Raw genomic sequence first — 21,816 nt, 5'->3', positions numbered from 1 at the left:
TTGAATATACGCAGTTTTTATGTAATGCAAAATAAAATAGGTCTCTATATAATAAGTGTGATTAAGAAATAGTAATTATTTCTTAATCACACTTCTGATAAAACTGTCCTATATAAATAGAAAATCGATCTAGTCAATTGACAAACAGTTTGATCGACTTCGTGGGCTTGATCGGTAATCGAAGCCCGTATGCAGATATGTGATACCGTTGGCCGAATCCCATCGAATTCCAGACGCGTCAGACCTTGACCCAGTGGACCAAAGTGGGCCGAGGCTGTTGAGGGGGCAATGGCCCGTGAAAGCGAAAACATGCGCTGCGGCACAGGTTGCGGGCTCGCGCGCGCGCACCCAAGAACTTTCGACTGGCGGATCTTAAACCGGTAGAAGAATTCGTGATAATAAAATTAACGATTATGAATAACATTTCGCAGTTACACATGTGAGCTTTCATGTCAACTTTATACGAAATGATAGAAAGGAGGAAAATTTAAATTATTGATTAGTCTATTATTAAGTAGCAGAGAGAATGAAGGTTAACTTCGTATTAAGAAATAATGAGGTTCTTATTAGTAAAATATTAATACGTTAGAACACCGTTACATATAAGGAGAGAGGAAGAGCTAAAAAAAGATAGATTGGCTATGTGAAAGCAGATAAGAATGTTTGAATTGCGACAAGCGAGACAAGTGAATCAAGACCAGTTTTGAAGGCCAAAACATGTGTCGACCCTAAATAAAGGGGAAGCGCCTGAGAAATGAAGATTTTCGTTTAAAAACTGGCAATTAATTGCCTAAAGCTTTCAAGTTGATTTTATAGTTATTTACCAACATCAGTCTAAAAACAGAAAATAGTTATATCCATTACGGATATTTGGAACTTTCGTGATTTACGTTTACGAGTTACTCTATGTAATGGTATGTGTTATAGAAGATAAGCAAATAAACTGTCTCGATATATCGTAACGGTTATGTAACCGCAATATAACGGTAGTAAAATATCAGTTAAGTGCTCAATAACGTACGGATTTCACTTGGCCGTGACGGAGTACAATCGGCAATATGCTGTGTGGTTCTGGTGTCTTGCATTAAAAACAGTATAATTTGAATCTGTTCTCGTTATAGGGTGCTTTTCTACGGAGTTTAAAATGTAAATATGTATTTTTAATTTAGAATGTCGTATAATTACGAGTAGTACACTTGTTTTTAGCTAAGTTAATGATTTATAATGATCTTAATTATTGGAATCTCCTTATTTTGCATATTGGTTATTTATAAACCACAATTTCGCTTACAAGTTGCGAATTCGAAAGTAATATATAATTGTGTCATATTGGACCTATTTTGCAGTAGAATCCATATAAAAAAAATGTTTGAAGTGTAGATAGAGATCTGTTTAGGATTGCAAGTATTAGAAACAATACACAAATTAAGCGTGTCACTTATAAACTATTTGTTTTGATATTATAAAAGCTATTTATAAATAAATCAACGAGAATAATATATTTGCATTATACAACATAGGGAATAAAAACACAATTATATATCTAATAGGTATAAGGAATGTTGATCGTTTGTTTGTAATGAATAATATTAAAATCTACTCTTCTACTCAACTGTTTTTAAATTTTTTTGTTATAGTAAGCTATAGTATCAGTGGGTAACATATTAATAATAGGCCGTATTTTATTTCCAAAAATTCTATCTACCCGTGCGAAGCCGATCCCAATCACTAGTAAAAGAAAAATTATAACATGTACTAAACGTAAATCACTTCCCGTACTAAATCCTCACAAAAATACCATCTGCGACGCTGTTTATGACTATTTTCTAAACATATTTTCAACATAAATTTTATAAAAGAGATCTGATTCAAACTTATTTGGAATCAATAAGGGCAGGGAAATTGACATAAAATAATTATATGTATATACAATTAAGGTATCTTATACAATTTTTCTTCAATAGTACTCGCTGAAAGTTAAATGAATGGTTCGTGGATAGATTACTTGGTCTTTAAAGTTACTTTTAAAGTAAAAAGTGTTTTTCAAAAACTAATTAGTAATAGATAAATATAACGCAGATAAAAATACATAAAATAACAACTACATACTAAATGCAAATTAGGCAAGAATTGACTACTTATGATACCATATATATAGGTATAGGTGCTCAGTGCTAATATATGCAGTAGTAAATTGCATGATGTAAAGATCTAAATAATAGGCACCTACCTAATTATTATTCGCAATATTATTTCGCTTCAATCAAGGCCACATACAGTCAAACTAGCTGCGGCGTTTAATTCACACAGATTTTGTTGGCAAGGTCAAGGTCTTGCAGAAATCATCTCCGTGAGTCTAACACGTGCTACTTCACTCACTTGGGAAGGTCGCTTTTTTGCTTGTTCAATAAATTGGATAGGTTATTTGCTGCTAACTTTATCTTACCGAGCAGGTGCTATATCAAAGGAATGTAATATTTATTGCTCTTATTATACGGTTACAAACGTATTGATCTAAGGCTTCACAAATAAGTAGCAAACAATATAAACGTCTACGTACTAAATGTAGATAGGCACTAAGTAATGTCAATTAGTAATGAAATTGTTTAATGATTTGTAAGTAATGAAGCTACTAAACAGTGCTATAGTTGAGTGGTCTAAACTCGTTTAAAGATGGTTTTTAAAATTTTAACATTTTTCATATTAGCTTTTGTTTCGCATAGGTTCTCGATTTTAAGAATATAATGCACTCGTATGTGTAGTGTATACGCTGCAACGTAAGGATACTTATAACGACTCAATTCAAAAATGTTTATTCTGATGTGATAATTTGTGTACTCCGTCTGTCACCAAATAGGTACTTCACGTCCCTTGACTTAAACTGTAGTTCAATAGAAAAAAATGTGTTGAAGGACAGACTACTTATACATTACTATAATATTCTATTGGATTTATATTTGGAAACAATGATTTGATTACCATATTCATATTAACCCACAAAAACTGTACTGCTAAATATAATTTATGGGATTTTATTTATATTTAATTTAATAATCGTTACCACCCTGAGAAGACATTTATTCAATAAAATTGTACAAAAACTGTTCAAATGTACTTTTTAAATTCGACGAATGCTACTATTACTTTTTACATATAAACTTTGCTATATAGTCTATCTGCATGGTATTCACAATTGCAATTACCGATTTGGTGATGAAATTTTGTATGTGGATAAAAATATGTATGGTAATTTTGAGGTACACAGTTATGAATTTTTAATAACTACCTGATTAATCAAATAAATAATGACAAATGTCAGAGCATGCAAGCACGTCACGAGTCGCAACACGACACGATGCATCTAACATGGCGGACGCTTTAAACAATAGTATTCACAAAACTTCTTATTTAGTTGTATGAAATTGGGGCTGATTTTGAGGCACTATTTCTTTAAACATATCTTAATCTAATATTTTATTAATTTAGCGAAATTACTGTTTTATGAAATATATTAATATGGAATATTTAACTAATTATATAAAAAACATGTGAGACAGCGACTTTGCGCAAATTCCGCATAACTAAAAAAAGAAAAATAATTTTTAAAATTATTTTTCTTTTTTTAGTTATTGTTACATTTCTTTTTTGTCAGGTATTTTTTTCATATTAATCATCTGCTCATTTTTATTTAATGTATAAGTTAATTGTGGAAACTTCACTTATATATGTTACTGCTATATTTTATTATTTGTGTGTTCTAGGAATGTTCTAGAAATTTTATTATTTGTATGTTTCTCTAATAAATTTAAATAAATTAATAAATAAAATTGTAATAATTTTGACTTAAATCTATTGGGAAATTAGTCCATATTGGTTCTTATAATAAAGATTTTGCTAAGATATCGAATTGATATTTTAATTTTAAAGAATAGGCTTCGTAGTATGACGTCTCAGAATCGGCCCTAATGTCTTCATTGCACGTGTGTATAGTTATAATGAAAAGAACCATTTTGGTTTATTTATAAACGTGCCACATTAGTAGGACTAAATAAAGAAAACCAGATTATTTCTATCCTCAAGATATCATACGATAGACCTACGTTTGTAGTTCAGTTCATGAACCAGATTTTTAGGCTATTTGCTGTATATATACATAAAAGTAAATAATTAATTAGACAATTTAGTAATAGCCAGTAATGAATGTGTACTATGCGATTACAAACCATTTCCTGTACGATGATAAGGCTACGGAAGGAAAGATTTGAATGAGTTGACAAATGAAATGCCGATTTTCTGATACATTACGTTTAGGTTTATCGGATAGCTAGCTACATTTTAATTTCAATATGGATCATAAAATCATGACTTAAAGTCTACAATGCATCAACATACAAACAGTTCTTATTTATTGTATTTAAACGCATATTTGACATAAACTAACTTATTCACAAGTTACATAAAAAAATATACGAAGAATAATTATAAGTTGTTACTACAGTATTGTACATTTATTTTATAATATATTTATATTTGAATGCTCGTATTACAAAATATTTCTTATATTACAATGATTCTTACCTAGTATCCGACAATCTTAGAACTAATTTTTTTAGACGATGGTAGCCCTAATTTTAAACCGATTCGAATAATCATTGGTTATTGTTCACACAGATCAAATTCGGTCATTGGTCTAGTATTGTTAGCCTCAATAAATTTTTATTTAAAGCCTTGTAGCTTTAATAAGTGTATTGGGGTCTTTATTGTTGATCATTGTGGTCCGCGACATTGACAATTCGACAGCGTAGAATTTGAATGTGTTATATACCTTCTTATATACATCTATTTGTCTCGTATATATTTAGATTAAGTTGAATTTGTGATCGCTAATATTATTTGCAAAATGGGCTGCCATATTGATAGCATATCGATATAATATCAGCATATCAATATAGCAAACAAGTCGGTTCGTCTAATGGTAATAGTACATAAATGATTAGCGTAGTCTATGGATGTCTGCAACAATCGGGGCTGCCACGTGCACGGTGCAAAACCATGAAACTTTACTGTATTCTCTACATTTCCTTCTCTTAGGGTTGACAACTAACGAGTTTCTTAGAACGTTCTAATACAAATCTGTATGGGTATGTCTCGACATTCAAATAATCCAGAAAATTTATAACAATCGCCGAAGCAGTCTGCTTATGAGTAGATTACGTGTCGAAAAGCAATGAAAATGCTGCAATGTTCCACCTTGTTAATCTCGATGCAGCTTACAATGAGTTTAAGTATCTACGTTTATGGTTACATTAGAATTGAGAATAGAGAAAATAGGGATGGAAATCAAACTTAATAACTACGAAGTAACTCGTAAACGATATTCTAAGCTTTGGTCTGGTTGAAAAACTTTATAAAAAAGGCACGTGTGTGAGTCATTTGGTTTGGATCCAAATTATTATTGTCAATTTTCTCAAACCCAGGGATGTTAAGCTTGTAACATTTAATATGATTTTCAATATTTAAGGAATTAAGGGATTAGAAGTAATAAAAAAACAGTTTTGCTCTGACTGGACGGTGTTATAGGAAAGCAACTTTTGACACTTCTAAATTTGTGACAATTAGTATAATTTTCAATTACTATGAACTGCTGGAGGTCTCGAGGAGTTTAAGATTTAAGTTATGTTTTTTTTTATCTTTAAATGTTTACAGTTTTTCTATCTACAAAACCTGAATTGAGATTGAATTTGTAATCAGTGCCAAATAGTTGTTTTTCGTTCCTAAAGAGATAAAGCCCGCTATTCTACTCGTATAATCAGTTTATTTTTGTTCTATTCAATCATGCGGTTGGCGTACGACGCTAAAATAATACTATTCGTGAAAACAGAGACACATTACATAGTCTGTCATCGAACAGAAACGGCAAACGAGTGGACCTAAGTACCAGAAAGACAGCAATAATATCTTCTCTGTTGATAGATTATATTGTACTAAATACTTCATCGCGATATTAAAATTCTTTAGTTATTTGTATCTATGGTTTACTCGTATATAAATAAGTTTTTGTCTTGAGGATTTAAGAATTAAAGATTTTTTTGATCGGTGAAAATGGAATGGTAACCCCGCCTGCGCTAACGGGATACGCTAGCGGAGCACTAGTTAAGGATGATCGATGAGAATGAAAATAGGCCAGTTAGTCCATCATGATGAAATCATCAGGAATTAACTATGATAATTTCCAGGGGGAACGGCGAGGAGGTCGACCTGGTTGGATATATTGCTAGCAATGGGATTCTTAGTCTCCATTACTAACAATCCCTTTCCCTCCAAAATTAAAGATAATTCCATAAAAAAACTAATTGTGGCAAAACCAGTTATTTTGATCTCAAAACTAAACTGTTGACCCGAATTTGATTAAATTTCTATAGGACCAATCTGTAAGTATATCTTTTCAGATGAAAAAAAAATCCAAATGGGTTTATAACTGACGGAGTTACGAGGTAATAACATAAAATAAATACAACCAAATTGAGAACCTCCTTCTTTTTGAAGTCGGTTGAAAAGACATTTCACACAAATTGTAATCACCTATGAGTACGTAATATTTATGGAAATGAAGTTTTATCGGCTGGTTAAAATACAGAATGGTGATTTTTGTATAGCGTGTTTTCTAACCTACCTAAAGTCTAATCATATATTAGCTTATAGGCAATGCTACTGGATCTAGAGGTCTGAAATTTAGAATCTATTGATAGAATAGATATAGAATCTATTTTTCGCATGTTAATTAGACCAAATGACAAATCTGTAATAAATATTACGATGATAAATAAAGACGATTTTGATTAAACATTATTGTGGTGTCTTGAGGAATTTACCGACGCTAAGAATTAAAGATTTTTTTGATCTTACAACACGGGCAGTGAAAAGCAACCACGCTGGGCAATTTCTACGGCATCCCCTTCGCTGTGAGCTAACGGGATTACATTCTAACTTAAACGCTGTTCACCTACCTAGAAACGGCGCGGCCGGCATTGCTCTTTCTAACGGAGCTCCAAACGAAACTTCATACCTGACGTACTATAAACTGAATGGATGATATGAAGGTGCGGACCTGTCTATTTTATGGCTGCGCGTAATGCAAAATCCTCGCGTCTATGCATGCTATACATACAGGTCCCACAACGTCCATCATGATCCAAATGACTACAGATTCCCTGAAATTCCTTCCGCTGATCGTGATTCTTGGAAATTAAATGGCTTGGTTCATGATAATTTCCATGGTCTGACGCAGAAATACGGTGTTGGACCATTCACCTTCACTGTTGGACCTTCTGGAGTGTCCGACCTGGTTGGATATATCGTGTTAGCAATGGGATTCGGATTTTTTCGCATCTCCATTACTAACAATCGCCAATTCCATCGCCGATGTGGTGCTTCAAATGGAATTATTTATTCCTAACTCTGTGGTACCTAAAGCCTCTTGTAGAATAATCTCGCCTGAAACAGGAGTGCTTCCTAGCCTAAAGGTGTGGCGTCGCGAGATCCTAACATCAGTGCCCTTAAAAAGAAGTATAACTTTGCCTTATTTTGATCTCAAGAGATTGGCTAAACTGTTCGAGCTTTCTGGTCTCTTGCCAAAGCTGAATTTGATAACTCGTTGGCTCTTAAAAAGAGAAGGCTTCTCTATAGGATCTCTCTTTGCATCAAACTCGACGTATATGTTTTCAGTGCGTAGAGCACTTCTCTCCCTTGAAATCCATAAAAAAATTCATCCAAATTGTTTATACCAGAGTTGGCTCCGGTTCTTACGCGTCTTTTTCGGCTCTGTTACTCATCAGGTATAGTCCCAAAGTTTTGGAAGACTGCTTTGGTGCATCCGATCCCTAAAAAAGGAGACCGCTCAGATCCAGCTAACTATAGGCCCATAGCTATCACCTCCTTATTCTCGAAAGTCATGGAATCAGTTGTTAAATCAACTGCTCCGGTACCTAAATTGAGATCGCCAGTACGGCTTTCGACGGGGGCGCTGGCTGGTGATCTTTTAGTTTATTTAACACACCGATGGGCGGTGGCAATCGAGAATAAGGAGAGGCCTTAGCTGTTAGTCTGGATATTGAAAAGATCATTTACTCAAAACTTTGTAAGTTGGGTCGCCTTATGAACGTAGCATTAAGGTCGTAGTCGACGGAGCATGCTCTGACTTAAAACCTGTGAATATCTCCGACACTGTTTCTTCTGCATATCAATGATATGTTAAGATCAGTTATTCATTGTTATGCAGACGACAGTACAGGAGATGCATTATACACCGGTCATGAAGTTAAAAGATCTCGTGGGCACATACCGATTTTTGTAACAGACTTGTGTTTTCTAACTTGTTCACTTTAACCCTAAGAAGACACAAGTCTGCGCGTTCACCGCAAAAAAGACACCGTTTGTCGTATCTCCTTACTTTCTAATCATATATTAGCGATTTTGCGGTCATCTGGAGGAAAAAGCTAAGATAAAAAAGTTGGGGGTGCTCAATAGGGTGAGACGGTATTTCACGCCAGAAAACCGCCTGAAACTATATAAAGCTCAAGTGAGGCCACACATGGAATACTGTTCTCACCTGTGGGCAAACAGTTCCTTCCGTTAGACCGCAAAAGTCTATTGTTGACGATCGGCGTCTTACTGTCCGGCTCGACCCACTGGAACTGCGTAGAGATGTTGCATCTCTGTGCATTTTTACCGAATTTATCATGGGGAGTTAAGAATTGTTCGGATTGATACCTGCTGCAGATTTTCACCATGACAAATAAACTGTATCCCAACCATACAAGTATGCGTTTTTCACTTTCTCCCACGATCTTTGAATCAAAGCAGCAGTAAACCGATACGACAACATAACCTTCAGGAAATTCCTTTTTAAAAGTAATGCCGTTATCAATCACTTACCATCAGATTAAACAAATGCTGATAATGCGATAACGACTCTTAAAAGGTATCTCGAAAGTAGTGTAATAAAATAAATGATAATTTTTTTAAAAATCATCACTAATAATAAAGAAAAGGGAACAGAATAAAATTCGTTCATGATCCACTTCTAGAGGTACAAAATTGTCAGATTAAGTGCGGTTTTCGAATATATTTTATGTTTGAAATTAGCAAACTTTGTTGCATAATGGTGAATGTTTTGCATATGTGAGGCTCCGAATTCGATTTTGGGTCATGCCAGTAAATCAAGCATGAGGCGTGATTAGGTAGTACTTAAAAATATTATTTTTTCTTCGTAGAATACTAAAAAATTGGTTTATATTTGGCTACATTGTAAGAAACTTGTTGTGAATATATAATACATAAAAAACTAGTTAAATTAGATTTCCTGTGACAGTCACGTTTTTAGTTTGTATTTGTGATTATTATAGGTAGGCAACCAGAAATACTAGTATACATACAATAGATATAAATTGGAAATGCAAGTCAAATAAAATGTCACCGGCCACACAGGTCCCACATTCAAGTTTGCAACCTTGATATTATTTCTGATTGTCGTTAATATTATAAAAGCAGATAACTATTTATAAATAATTGTAGATACTATATTAAATAAACAATAATCTAATATTATACCTATAATAATAAAATACTAGATTATAAAAAAATAACAACAGTGTATATCGCAAGATCGCTCGCTATCTCATCGTCTCTCATTATCGTTGTCATGTTTTGGGACAAATAATATGTAAAAAATGTATTTATCTTCTTAATTTTAACAGGTTCACGGGTGAAAATAGGATGTGGATCACTTTTTTGCAACTCTAATTACGTTTTTTTCTATGTAACATTGAATAGTTAACACGGTGACCTATCTTAAGGAAAGTGGGAACCGTCGCCTATGTTTCTCTATTTTGAAATTTAATTGAAATTTACTCCTATAGGTATTTTTCTAAATTGATTACAATCTGCGTATGTATTAATTCACAATTAGCTAAATAAATACGTAAAATTTCATAGCAATCCGTTCAGTAGTTTTAACGTAGGTAATTTCGGATAAAAAATTAAATTAAATAAGTACATTTTTAAACTTTGACAATTAAAAACCCGATTGTTTTGCCAATTACAAAAAACCAACTATTCAAAAAAATTGTTTCACTCGGGATAACGTAAACATGCTAATGATAAGACATCCAAATCTGTTTAGGCGTTTAAAAGTTATGGTGGAATAATGAAACGCACATACATAAACACATGAGCCCTCATTTTAGGCAGTTGTGTAAAAAGTTGTATTGGGCCTTTAAAATAAGTAAACAAGTAGTTTACTCTCTGACATTAATATATACTTAATTCGATTATTATGAGCTGTCCTGCTATAATGTACCTATATCATTTTGCAGCGATTACATTTACTAACTACATCCTATACGGAATGCATAATTAAATGAATTAATTATGATAATTAATAAATGTATTATGATTAATAATACGATAACATTCTGTTATTAATCATTAAGCTAGATATGTGGTCTATAACATTTATAATATACGATTTGCAAATAAAAACGATTACAGATCTACGTTATATAACTGTGAAGCAGGCGTTATTTATTATTATTATGAAGAAATAAGCCTTGTCGGGCAGAAAAACCTGACACTGTGATCTCTGTGATCTATTGTGCTCGCTCTTTTTTAAAGTTTGCTGTTAATTCTTGTCGATGATAGGAATTTTAAGATTTTAGCAACGATGTTTTTATCTCTTTAGGATATAAAGTGTATTTTTGCAAGGAGATATATCGTTTGTGCATGAGTGGGCTGTGATGTTCCGTCCTCATCGTTTCATAATCTGTAAACGGTTTTTGGGCATAAGCCTATTTTGGTGTGCTTATTTAGTTTGCAGTGTCCAGTGAGAGCCCTTGTTAAATACACAAGTATTGATTTAACTTAAGAGTTAATTTCTTTGAGTAGTTTTCTAAAACTTCTAATCAGAGCTTTCGTGTAATCCTGGCAATAGAATCCAGCTATTATTATGCTTTTGAGTTCTCTGGTTTGAGATATCTGAGTTTTAATCTTTAAGGCATGTCAGCCACATGTATGAGTGATCAGGAATCAATCTCAAGATAATTTTATTTTTCCTATCCAAGTCATTTAATAACATTACACAGTTCTTTATAAGGTTTGACTTAATTTTAATTTGATGTTAAATAAGATAATATAAAATGTGTTTAGATTTATAAGTTAATGTAAACCCAAAACTGTAACAATTATTCGTATTCCGACTTGACAGACGATACAAGTAATTCGCTTTTAATGAAATTAATCATGGCATATTTTTCTACTTAATAGTGATGTTATAAAAGTTATTTTTTGACAGAAAACTTCGTACCGTTACAAATACTTTAGAAAATATTACCTGATTTTATAAATTATTAATTGTTTTCGATCAAATTTGTAGTGTAATTATGGAGAAACTTCGATTTGAATTTAGCCCGAGCTCAAAGTTGGTACATAATAGGTACTACAAAAAGTTACGTACGCCCTTTTTATTTTATGGCATTTATGGCAAAACTAGCTTTTTTAAAGGTGGATTGTCAACTTGTTTGCCATTATAAGTTGCATAAAATCCCATATAGTACGTGTATACTAAATTTCATAGTTATTGACGTAAAGCCATTAAGGCGAGTTAAGATAACAAACAAACAAATCCACTTTCACATTTATAATATTATTAAGAACATTGCCACACAAAATATGAAGGTAAGATATCTATTTAATTTCATGTCTGTGATCATATTACTTACATCACTCTTTATTGCAGCGTTTTAAAATAAAATATCCCGTTTATAAACTCAAATAACGTGGAATTTGCACATTATGCACGAGGAAAATCCTAATTATAACCAACATATCGTTATACTAAATACATATTTGATTAAATAAACCACTTTGTGTTGTGTGATTGTAACTATGTAATATACGAGTATAAAAAATTCATTCATACATTTTATTAATAGCATAGCAAATGATTTCTGAAACTTGTTAGTAGACTAAATATCAATATTATATAGGCGATATTGAAATCAGAAGCATTCTTTTGGGTGTGTAATAAAAATGTGTAGAACATTTTTATTTTGATGGGTGAAAATGGAATGATAACTCCGCCTGCGCTAACGAGATACGCTGGCGCAGCACTAGTGAAGGGTGATTTATGAGAATGATGAATTCATTAGGAATTAATCATGATAGTTTCCATGGGGAATCACGAGGGGGTCGACCTGGTTGGGTATATTGCTAGCAATGGGATTTTTAGTCTCCATTACTAACAAACTTTTTCCTTCTTGTTCTACCGATTAAATTGATATTTTTTTCCAAAGAAATTAGGATCGTAAAACAACGAGTACTTATTACTAAATTGATCGATGCGTCATACTGGATCAAATGTACGTAAGTAAGTTTTTATGACACATAGAATAGCAAATCAATAGCAAAAAGTGTGTTTGTTACCTAGCAATCACTATGACATCTGGCATACACGTAGTATATGAGATGGAGAAGAATATGCTACTTTTATGCCGTTCAGTAAACATATCCCGGTCACGCGGACGAAGTCTCGGGTAAAAGTTAGTAATAAAAAATTATGACGGCCCACTAGCTGGAAAGTTGGTGATTGTCATCTAAAAATATGAATAGCACACATGACATAATGTGCTGTGACGTCATGGCAACCCGTAATTTCACTATCGTTTCCACCCATCAAACTAATTCAAATTTGTTAGAATAACAATCTCGGTCCGTCTGCGTTCCATATTTTATCCAAATCCGTTTACGCGCGATCAAGGAACAAAATATCTAAACGTACATCTTTAAATATTTATAATACGCTAATACGTAATCTACATATATATATTAAAAAAAAAAATTGATACTTTAAGTACATTATAGATTAAATAGTGCCGATGATGACCTATATTAGCTTAATAATATACAATGGAAACTTTTCGTATTAATATCAAAGTAAAGGCTATCATTGACGTTTACAATAATACTTTTCTTGATTTTATTTTGAATATCTTGTTTATTATTTCACAATACTTAAATCATTACAAATAGCAAAGCATAGAAGCAAGAAGTCGTAATTCGAACGGGATTGCCGACGTGGAACTTATAACAAATGGAGCTCTGGTGACCTGTGACACTGTAATTAAATGGAATTACATAAATTTGCGACATTTCCGACATTGCATCGAGGCCAATAATTTCTCCAATCTGTCTATAAAGTTGGAGCGTGATCGAAAGCGTAAACAAATTAAGTTGTATTGTACTCACGGTATAAGCATCCGGCTATTTATAAGCTGCTTGCTTCGCTTTATTGTGGAGCACGTGAACGAAAACAAATAATAGGAAAAAAGATGGTTCTCGGTCGAACAACCACACCTTCAACACAGACATCTACCTACAAAAAATACTTTAAAACAAGACGAGATTCATAATTCGGTTGTATTTATCGATTTGTTCTGTATCGATTCTTTTTTTTTCTGAAAGGATATATGATACTTTCAGATCCCATAGAAATTTTATCAAAATCGGTTCAGTCAAATCAAAATAACTATTTTCGGCACGACTGAAACGTATATTTTTTGTGGAACAAAATTTTTATTTAGCATATTGTGTAAGTGTTAGATGTACGACTAAGGAAATTTTGTGGTCGAAAGATAAAAAAAAGGAAGGCCTCGTCGTCGTCTCTCTTGAAACATCACCAAAAACCGGCAAAATCTATGTTCAGCAGTGGACAGTTAACTGCTGATATGATGACGATGATTTATGTTATGATGTTAAAGAGTATAATTACAAGATGTTGTTGCAACTTAATCATTTTCAGCATTCTACAAGTTACATTTTTCTACTTTGATTTTATATTGGTCATTCTATTTTCTTATATGTAAGCCATCTATTTTTTTTTCGTATGAAAAAATGCTTAATTTCTTTATGCTAAAGACGGACATGGATAGTGAAATGCTTTTACAAAACGTAACTCTGCGGATGAATCACGCTCGGCCGTTCATAATTAGGAAAATGCAAAGACAATATAAATTAACTTTAAATGATTTATGTAGTCCTCATTAGCCGATTTATGATTGGTCTTTACACAAAAACTATGAAAAAATTGCCCATAAGTATTTTAAATTTCAGAGGAGAAAGTTTTGAAGTATCTCCTGATGTCTGTGTTAAATGTTCGAAGCCTAGAACATACCATCGAAGAGCCATATCCAGGCTCATTTAAAAAAGTTCTTTTACTAAGTTGGCCTTATCTAAAGTAAACCTTGGGATTACTTAACAACTGTACTGTTCTGTTATTTATACACTGAGATAAAAAATACTTTGAATGTACAAATGCAAATTAAATTAGCTCTTCTGCGAACAGTTGTTATTGATAAAAAATTTCACAGCTAACTTTACATGGAGTTGGGAACATAACATATTCGAATCCAATATGGTTACGCTCAACCGGTATATATTGTATTAAGACTAATAAGTAATTTTTTCATTACCAGAACATTAGTCGGATCGGGAATCCAAAAGTCATCATCAGCATATCAGCCGTTGACTGACTGTTGAACATAAGCGACGTTGCTACCCATCCATCAACCATTAAGTTAATTAGTCCTCTTACGACACCTACGGGAAAGAAAGTGGCCCATTCTATGATAGGATCACACGGCATGAATGCAAGAGTAGTACAATAAAAATGTACTAAATGCAGTTCTTGTACATTTTTAATCACAAAAAAAAAAAAATAGGGTGCTTAATTGTGACAAAATATCGTTGCATTATAATTTATTATTACGACATTATTAGAACAAAGTAATAATAGGAGGACCGTAGGTACGTACATTCACCCTGTTTTATTGGTGTAGGTGGCTACATACAATCTACATACATTCGCTATATTTACACATGTGTTTATGTTCCAGTGTATTCATAATAGCACGTACTGCTTTTTCTTATAACTACAATTTGATTATGTTATCAATAATACACGTGCCTATCCTAACTGAATGATAATACATATATATCTGAAATGAGAAAATTGAAAAATTACGAGTATAGGCCGCTCTAATTTACTACAATTTAATAAAAATAAATATAAACGAATAATTGATCTGCCAATAAAAGAATGTTAATGTTCAATAATAGTATAAATTAATAATCGATTAATATTACGCATTGAATGTTTCAATTCGTTACTTACTATTCTCATTTAGATGGCATTAAATTCTATTGAAACAAACAGATATATTTTCATTAAATTAATATTAATATAGATAGGGATAGATATTGAACAGATAGTAAAAGATTTTATGTGATTCGTTTATATAAGTACAGAGTACTACTAGCATTTTACGTATTTCTGTTGTACGGTAACAAAGTATGTGTTACTGCTATTTAGTCACATAATAAAAATAGTACCTAGAATGGTCTGAAGCAGCCAGTAGCCCAGTTCAAAATCTGACACAAATCCATATCACTAGCAAACTGTATTATGCTGTGATTCAGCCTCAAGAGGCGACAACGATGGAGTGGTAACTAACATGGGATCAGATTATGCAATAGAATTTTACTAAAAAGAGATTGTACAAAAAATGTCGTTTGTGAAGACAATTAGTATATTGTTTCAATTGTTTCTATAACCAAGCATCTGTGAAGTTACAGGGTTTGGAGGCATAACACCTTAGTCTTCAGGAATGGCGATTTTTTTAATCTAGCTAAACTACTGCTGTTGGCCACAAAAGGCCTTTACAGCTTCACTGGACGTGTGCAGGGGCGAGTACAAAGTGCACTCCAAGGCGCGAGAAAACGTACTGATGGATTACGACGAATGCCGAAAGGCGCCTGAGTGGCTCGGACCTCGACTTAAGGCGCGGTACTCTGATCCCCATCGAGTACCGCGCCTTAAGTCAGCGTGAAGTTTCTATGGGCCCCATGTGTAGCATTTGTGTATCCTTTGATGTTCAAAGGTACTGATGCTGTTCAAGTTTGCAAGAGACGGCTTTGCGTGCATTAATAAAGCTATTAAGATTGGATTTTGATTGATCAAATGGGCTGCCAGCTTGTTTATCAGAATCATCTTGTTTGTACAGAAGACAAATACCTATTTAAAATGGTTACTTACACTGTATAATGCAACTGTTACTGTAAAAATATAATTGTAATATTAAAGTTTATATTTTTTATGACATGTAGAATCTGTCAACATTAATTGGTGGAGCACGTCAATGAAGAGCTTGGAACAACGACTGATTTATTATAATCAAGATTCTCACACACTATCTTGATACTATGTCTACCTACATAATTATGAATAATAATCTGACAGAATCTTTGGAATACTTAGAAAATTTATTGAAATAGCAATAAGTTACTCATTAATATTATCCCGCATTTTTTGTAAATAATAAAAGATTACTTACTAACATTATAAATGTGAAAGTTTGTGAAGATACTCGGATTTTAGCTAGTTTAAAATATTCAAAGAAGTAAACAAGATAATGATTTACAATCAGTGTTTGTTTGTTAGCTAGCATACATATCCACACCACATAATAATACACTTCAAAGAAATATCTTTATAATGAAGGGAATACCCATATTTTAACTCATATTTTTATAATAGTGCTTCGTAGTGATATTAACAACATAATGCCACTGACAGAACTGGTAATGGCAACCTTATCTGTATAGTGCGGGAAGTACCGATACATAATTTTAAGCACAGTAATGTAAGATTAGGGTTGCCTCAAGTCGAATTAATTCGATTACTTTATCATGTTACATTTCAGTTTTTATAATAAATAATTTATAATATACCAAATAAGAATCGTACAATAATATTGTTATGTTAACTAGCTCTAACATATGTAACTATTTGAAACTTTATTAATGATTGTGATAAAAATTTTGACTTCAAATTCAAAAATAATAATTGAAACGTAATTATAGTACTTTGTATATATATCCTATATTATATATAAAGTATAATCATTCATTTATTCATTCTTATGAGGGGCAACCCTGGTCAGTTAATAAATGTGACAATATAAACCGCAAATAATGATACTGTTGTGTCGGCGTATATCAGTTTAGACGCATAACTAAAACTACTGTAGGAAGTGTTACAGTCTGTGATATTTTTATCACTAGAGTTTGAGAATTTTTATATCTTTATTTATATGCTTTTGTACACTCATTTATAGTATAGATAATAGGTTATATGTAAGTACAAATATGTAGGTACACAGGCGTACTTATCCCTGAAAGGGATTTCTTCCAGTCAACTTTGAGAACCCAAAAGGAGTAGGGTTTATATAAAAAAAAAATAATGTACTCGTATATGATGGAAAAATAATACAATAAATAATAAATTATCAGAAGTTATATATGTATATACTTAACAGTGGATCAAAAGTAGGATACTATTGCATAGCATTATTAAGAGATGATTAAGAAGATTCAAAAAGATAAATTTCCAATTCCTGTGTATTTTTTATTGCTTTATGTGTGTATATATATATGTAGGCATGTTACGATACATTGTCGTGAATCTGCAATGTTGGATGATTTTTTTTTTATAAAAAAATGTTTATTTACTACTTATTACAGACAGTGTCAGTTTTTGGTGGCCGAAGGTATAAATGGTATATTAATAGATTCCAATGAAAACAATTTTTTAGGCTTCTGTAAAAGCCGTGCCTATTATGTAAATGTGGTACAGTGGTTCTTAAACTATACGTATAAATTCATACATATATAAATATACACTAGAATGATCGGATTTTCATCAAAATAAGTTAAACGTATTGAAGACAATGAATCTGTTTGATTGTATATCATGATACCATCAGTAATTATAAAGAAATCATTAGATTCCTTACAACAGTCTTCTCATTGATATTTTTGAATTTTATTGTAGTATTACCATTGCCATGTGTTTCCGACATAGAATGGGCTACGCCTTATTTTCTCGTGGGTTTAGTAAGAGACGACAAAGGGAACTTAATGGTCGAGGGATGGGTAGTAGCGTCCGTCTTAAAATATCACCAAAACCTAACTACGGTTGTCAAACCGCCTGCCAAGCGTGGCAATTACTAGCAACCACCTTATGGGGAAGGCCTGTGTTCAGCAGTGGACAGTCAACGGTTGATATGATGATGATAGAATGAACGACTCTTGTTTTTAACTTGTTTTATGACCTAGACCTTTATACCGAGTAAAATTACGACCCCCCACGAGGGTTCGCGATATAAAGATTGAATAACACTGCCATTTATAGGTAAATAAAAATTTACTAATTTATTATTGCCAAATATTTATAAGTATGAAATTTAGTAGATTAGACATATGACAGATTTAAAGAATAGAAAAAAAGTATAACCACATTCCTATTTTATTCTATGATAATAGATCTCGTAATGTATTTTAAATATATTACAGACATTTTTTTTTTATGGGTGAAAATGGTATGGTAACCCCGCCTGCTCTAACGGGATACGCTGGCGGAGCACCAGTGAAGCGTGATAGAATACATAGATAGAAAACAGGCCAGTTAGCCCATCATGATGAATTCAACAGGAATTAACCATGATAGTTTCCTGGGAGAACCGCGAGGAGGTCGACCTGGTTGGGTATATTGCTAGCAATGGGATTCTCAGTCTCCATTACTAATAATCTCTTTTCCCCCATTACAGCCATATTAATTAACGTCGCATAACGAGCCTGCATAATGGTAGTAATATTATACTAGTCATTTAGTGGAAGGAATTATACATAATAAGGGAAGGTAACATTAGTATATTGACGTAATGGGAGTCGATATTTGATGAAATCAAGTATACGTACAGAATAATTACTAGAACAAGTTTCAGATGCCATATAAACATATAAGTGTCTTCACATGTTAAACATACTTGGTGATGAAGTGTATAACCATTTATCACAGCTATCACAACTCTGCCACCTTTTTTAAATAACTGGTAATGTAATTATAATTCCGTTTGCGTTTTCAGTATTATGCTGGCGGAACACCAGTGGGGATCATTGGTAAGAATGAAAATAGGTCATTTGATTCATCGAGATGAATTCATCAAAAAACAATCACGATGGTTTCCAGGGGGAACAGTGTGAAGGTCGACCTAATAGGATCTATTGCTAGTAATGGGCTTCTAGACGTTACTAACAATTCCTCCCACCTCCGGTACTGATATTGATGCAATCGCGGCAGACGGATTATACCCACAAAAATGGACTAAATTAATATATATATATATATATATATATATAATTGTGCAATGCTTTTATTGTACTAAAGATGTTACAAATGTACGAAGGCTGGGCGTATTCAACGTACATCATACATAAAAAAGCAAATCCAAAATATATTCAAAAGGAGTATATATTTTTTAAAATTACCCTATTTTTAGTACAAAATTAATTCATAATTCAAAAATTGCAATAAAAATTCGAACATGGTGTTCATCAATGTCATTTTGATTGACATCGAGTGTAGAAATGCCGTGTGAAGATCGCTAAATAACTGTCACGTACACGAGATTGTATGACTATGTTGTTTCGTTTAGAAATTCATATTCATTCATTATGCAATTTATTGAAATGAAATGTATTAAAAATATTTTTCAACTGAAATTCTTATTTTACAATTTATGCAATCATTTGCAAATATTTGCATAGCTTTTTCAATTTCATTTTAACATTCATGTGATTCGTGTCGTGACATGAAGTAGGTACCTAATAATTGTAAAAATAATTGGGAACAACAACATTTCTGTGATAATACTACTTAGTCAATTAATTTTATTCTATTTTCCGAAATACATTGTTGATTTAGCTTACCGCCGACTTTGAGAACCACTTATTTTTTTTTTCGGAAGGTTGTAAAAATAAATGGTCGTGACAAAGTGACAAATAACCCGACTGTAAATTCCATGTTATGGAAGATCATGTCTTATATACAGCGTCAAAAATTTGTGCACACTGCACACCAGAATATATTAAGTCATTTTCATTCATAAAAACTCATCAAATTACGGCGCTACGGAAACCTTAGAACTGTAAAACTAGGAAAATACGATATCAATATTATTTTTTTTGTTATATTGCAATATGCCTACCTTATTTTTTCAAAGCAATCTGCTACCTTCTGAAAGCGTTCAGCACCCAAGAATGCTGGTGGGCGTTACCACACACACACTTTGACAATTACTGGTCAAGATGTTACGTACACACGTCATTATTTTCCTCTAACTAATTAGGTAATCCAGTTTCGTATCTATCAAAATTAAAATTACAGAATGACTCGTTTAATCTAAACGAGTGTATAAAAATTATGAAATATTTGGTAGGTACTTCAGGTACCCACCTAGGCGCCTAGTTATTAACTATTTATGTTAATTTTCTGTACTTAATCACGTTTAGAGGTACCGTATCTATATCTATACCAATTAATATTACTTATGTTATTAGATAACTGCAATTTTTGCCTGTGTTGAAAGTTAGCGGAGGCCAGACATGTGTGGTATGTAGGTAGGTGAACTAAAAAAACTAGGTAAGTACACAAGTGCTACGCGACAACCATTACCTATAGATATACGCCACTGCGATGCGATAGGACGGCCATTTTCAGACACAAACTTACCTAATATACATAAATATTACATGTTTATACACTTTCAATGTTCATACACAATACTGTAATGTACTTTCTACGTGTCGAGAGCGTTCCATTTTTAGTCAAGTGCGCGCGACGGGCGTTTCGTTGCCAAGCGGAATATGTGGAGGCAATAACGACCTTCAGAGGCCGTCATCATGAATGGAACAGAAAGCAGTAACTGCAGATCAATGGTTGTAGACCATCGCCACAACGACGCGATTTTTGCTGCATAATTTTCAAGGGCATTCAAAACTTCTATAGCACAGCGCTCGTCACGTATGGGAAACTCGAGGGGCCCCCGCGTTTGTTTCTTAAAGATTCATGAATGAAACTCGCACTGACCAACAACGGAAAAGCACTCGTAACACACTCTATTTATTAAAAAATAACACAAAAATAAAAGAAAATACTTACGAACTCGTCAGCCGCGATACGTGTTTAATAATCACATACATGACGTCATTTGACGCAACACAAACCCGAAAATATTGAGCAAAATGTATAGTAAGCGTGTCGAAAACAACACTAACGCAAAATAAACACTTTACTTTATGAAATACAAAGTAAACTTTATGTTATTACAAGCGATTTAGGACATTTTACAATATTTATTTGTTGTCACCGAGTTCAGTTTTGACAAGATGGTCGCGTACCGACTGTTTTTGCTTTGCTTGTCAGCTGATACGAAGTCTGCTGTACTTGAAACGCAATAATGGCATCTTGTTATTCACTCTAACTTACCGAACAGTCGCGAGTTCTAGAGCGAGACAAGTAACATGACTCTCGTTTTTGAGAACTTCAAACACAATAAACGTCATTTTCTTATTGCAATAAATGCAAGGAAAAAATCACAAATAATACAATTTCTTAGAGTCGATGAATTAGAAATATTCACAACACAAATGGAAAGATGTTTTTATTTCACAATATCGCGTAATCGTTTATCAATTAGTTATATTGGGGTGTGACATTATTTCGTTGTTTACCATACAAGTGACTCCATCTAGTAGCAGTGTCTTGTATTATGAATACACATTTGAATTTGTTATTAATGCAAAACTGATTAAATTGAAATAAATTGATTAAAAATAAAATATGCAACATTTATTATTCCAAGATAG

General features: G+C 32.7%; 1 protein-coding gene across 2 annotated transcripts in view; it reads right to left on the bottom strand.

Moving 5' to 3' along the window:
* LOC113512837 (uncharacterized) overlaps positions 1–21,573 on the bottom strand; it is a 29,501-nt gene extending 7,928 nt beyond the window's left edge. Inside the window, exon 1 of one of the 2 annotated variants that reach the window (XM_052892906.1) lies at positions 21,437–21,573. The gene's annotated coding sequence lies outside the window, so the exon portion shown is untranslated. Of the gene's footprint in view, positions 1–21,109; positions 21,362–21,436 lie in introns of those variants that run through there. The other variant, XM_026896771.3, reaches the window with a different exon arrangement.
* Between the last annotated feature and the right edge of the window lie 243 nt (positions 21,574–21,816).

The sequence above is a fragment of the Galleria mellonella genome, unplaced genomic scaffold (assembly GCF_026898425.1).
Source record: "Galleria mellonella isolate WM207_F2 unplaced genomic scaffold, CSIRO_AGI_GalMel_v1 utg113, whole genome shotgun sequence".
Classification (NCBI taxonomy): domain Eukaryota; kingdom Metazoa; phylum Arthropoda; class Insecta; order Lepidoptera; family Pyralidae; genus Galleria; species Galleria mellonella.
This window is presented reverse-complemented; position numbering and strand designations above follow the sequence as displayed.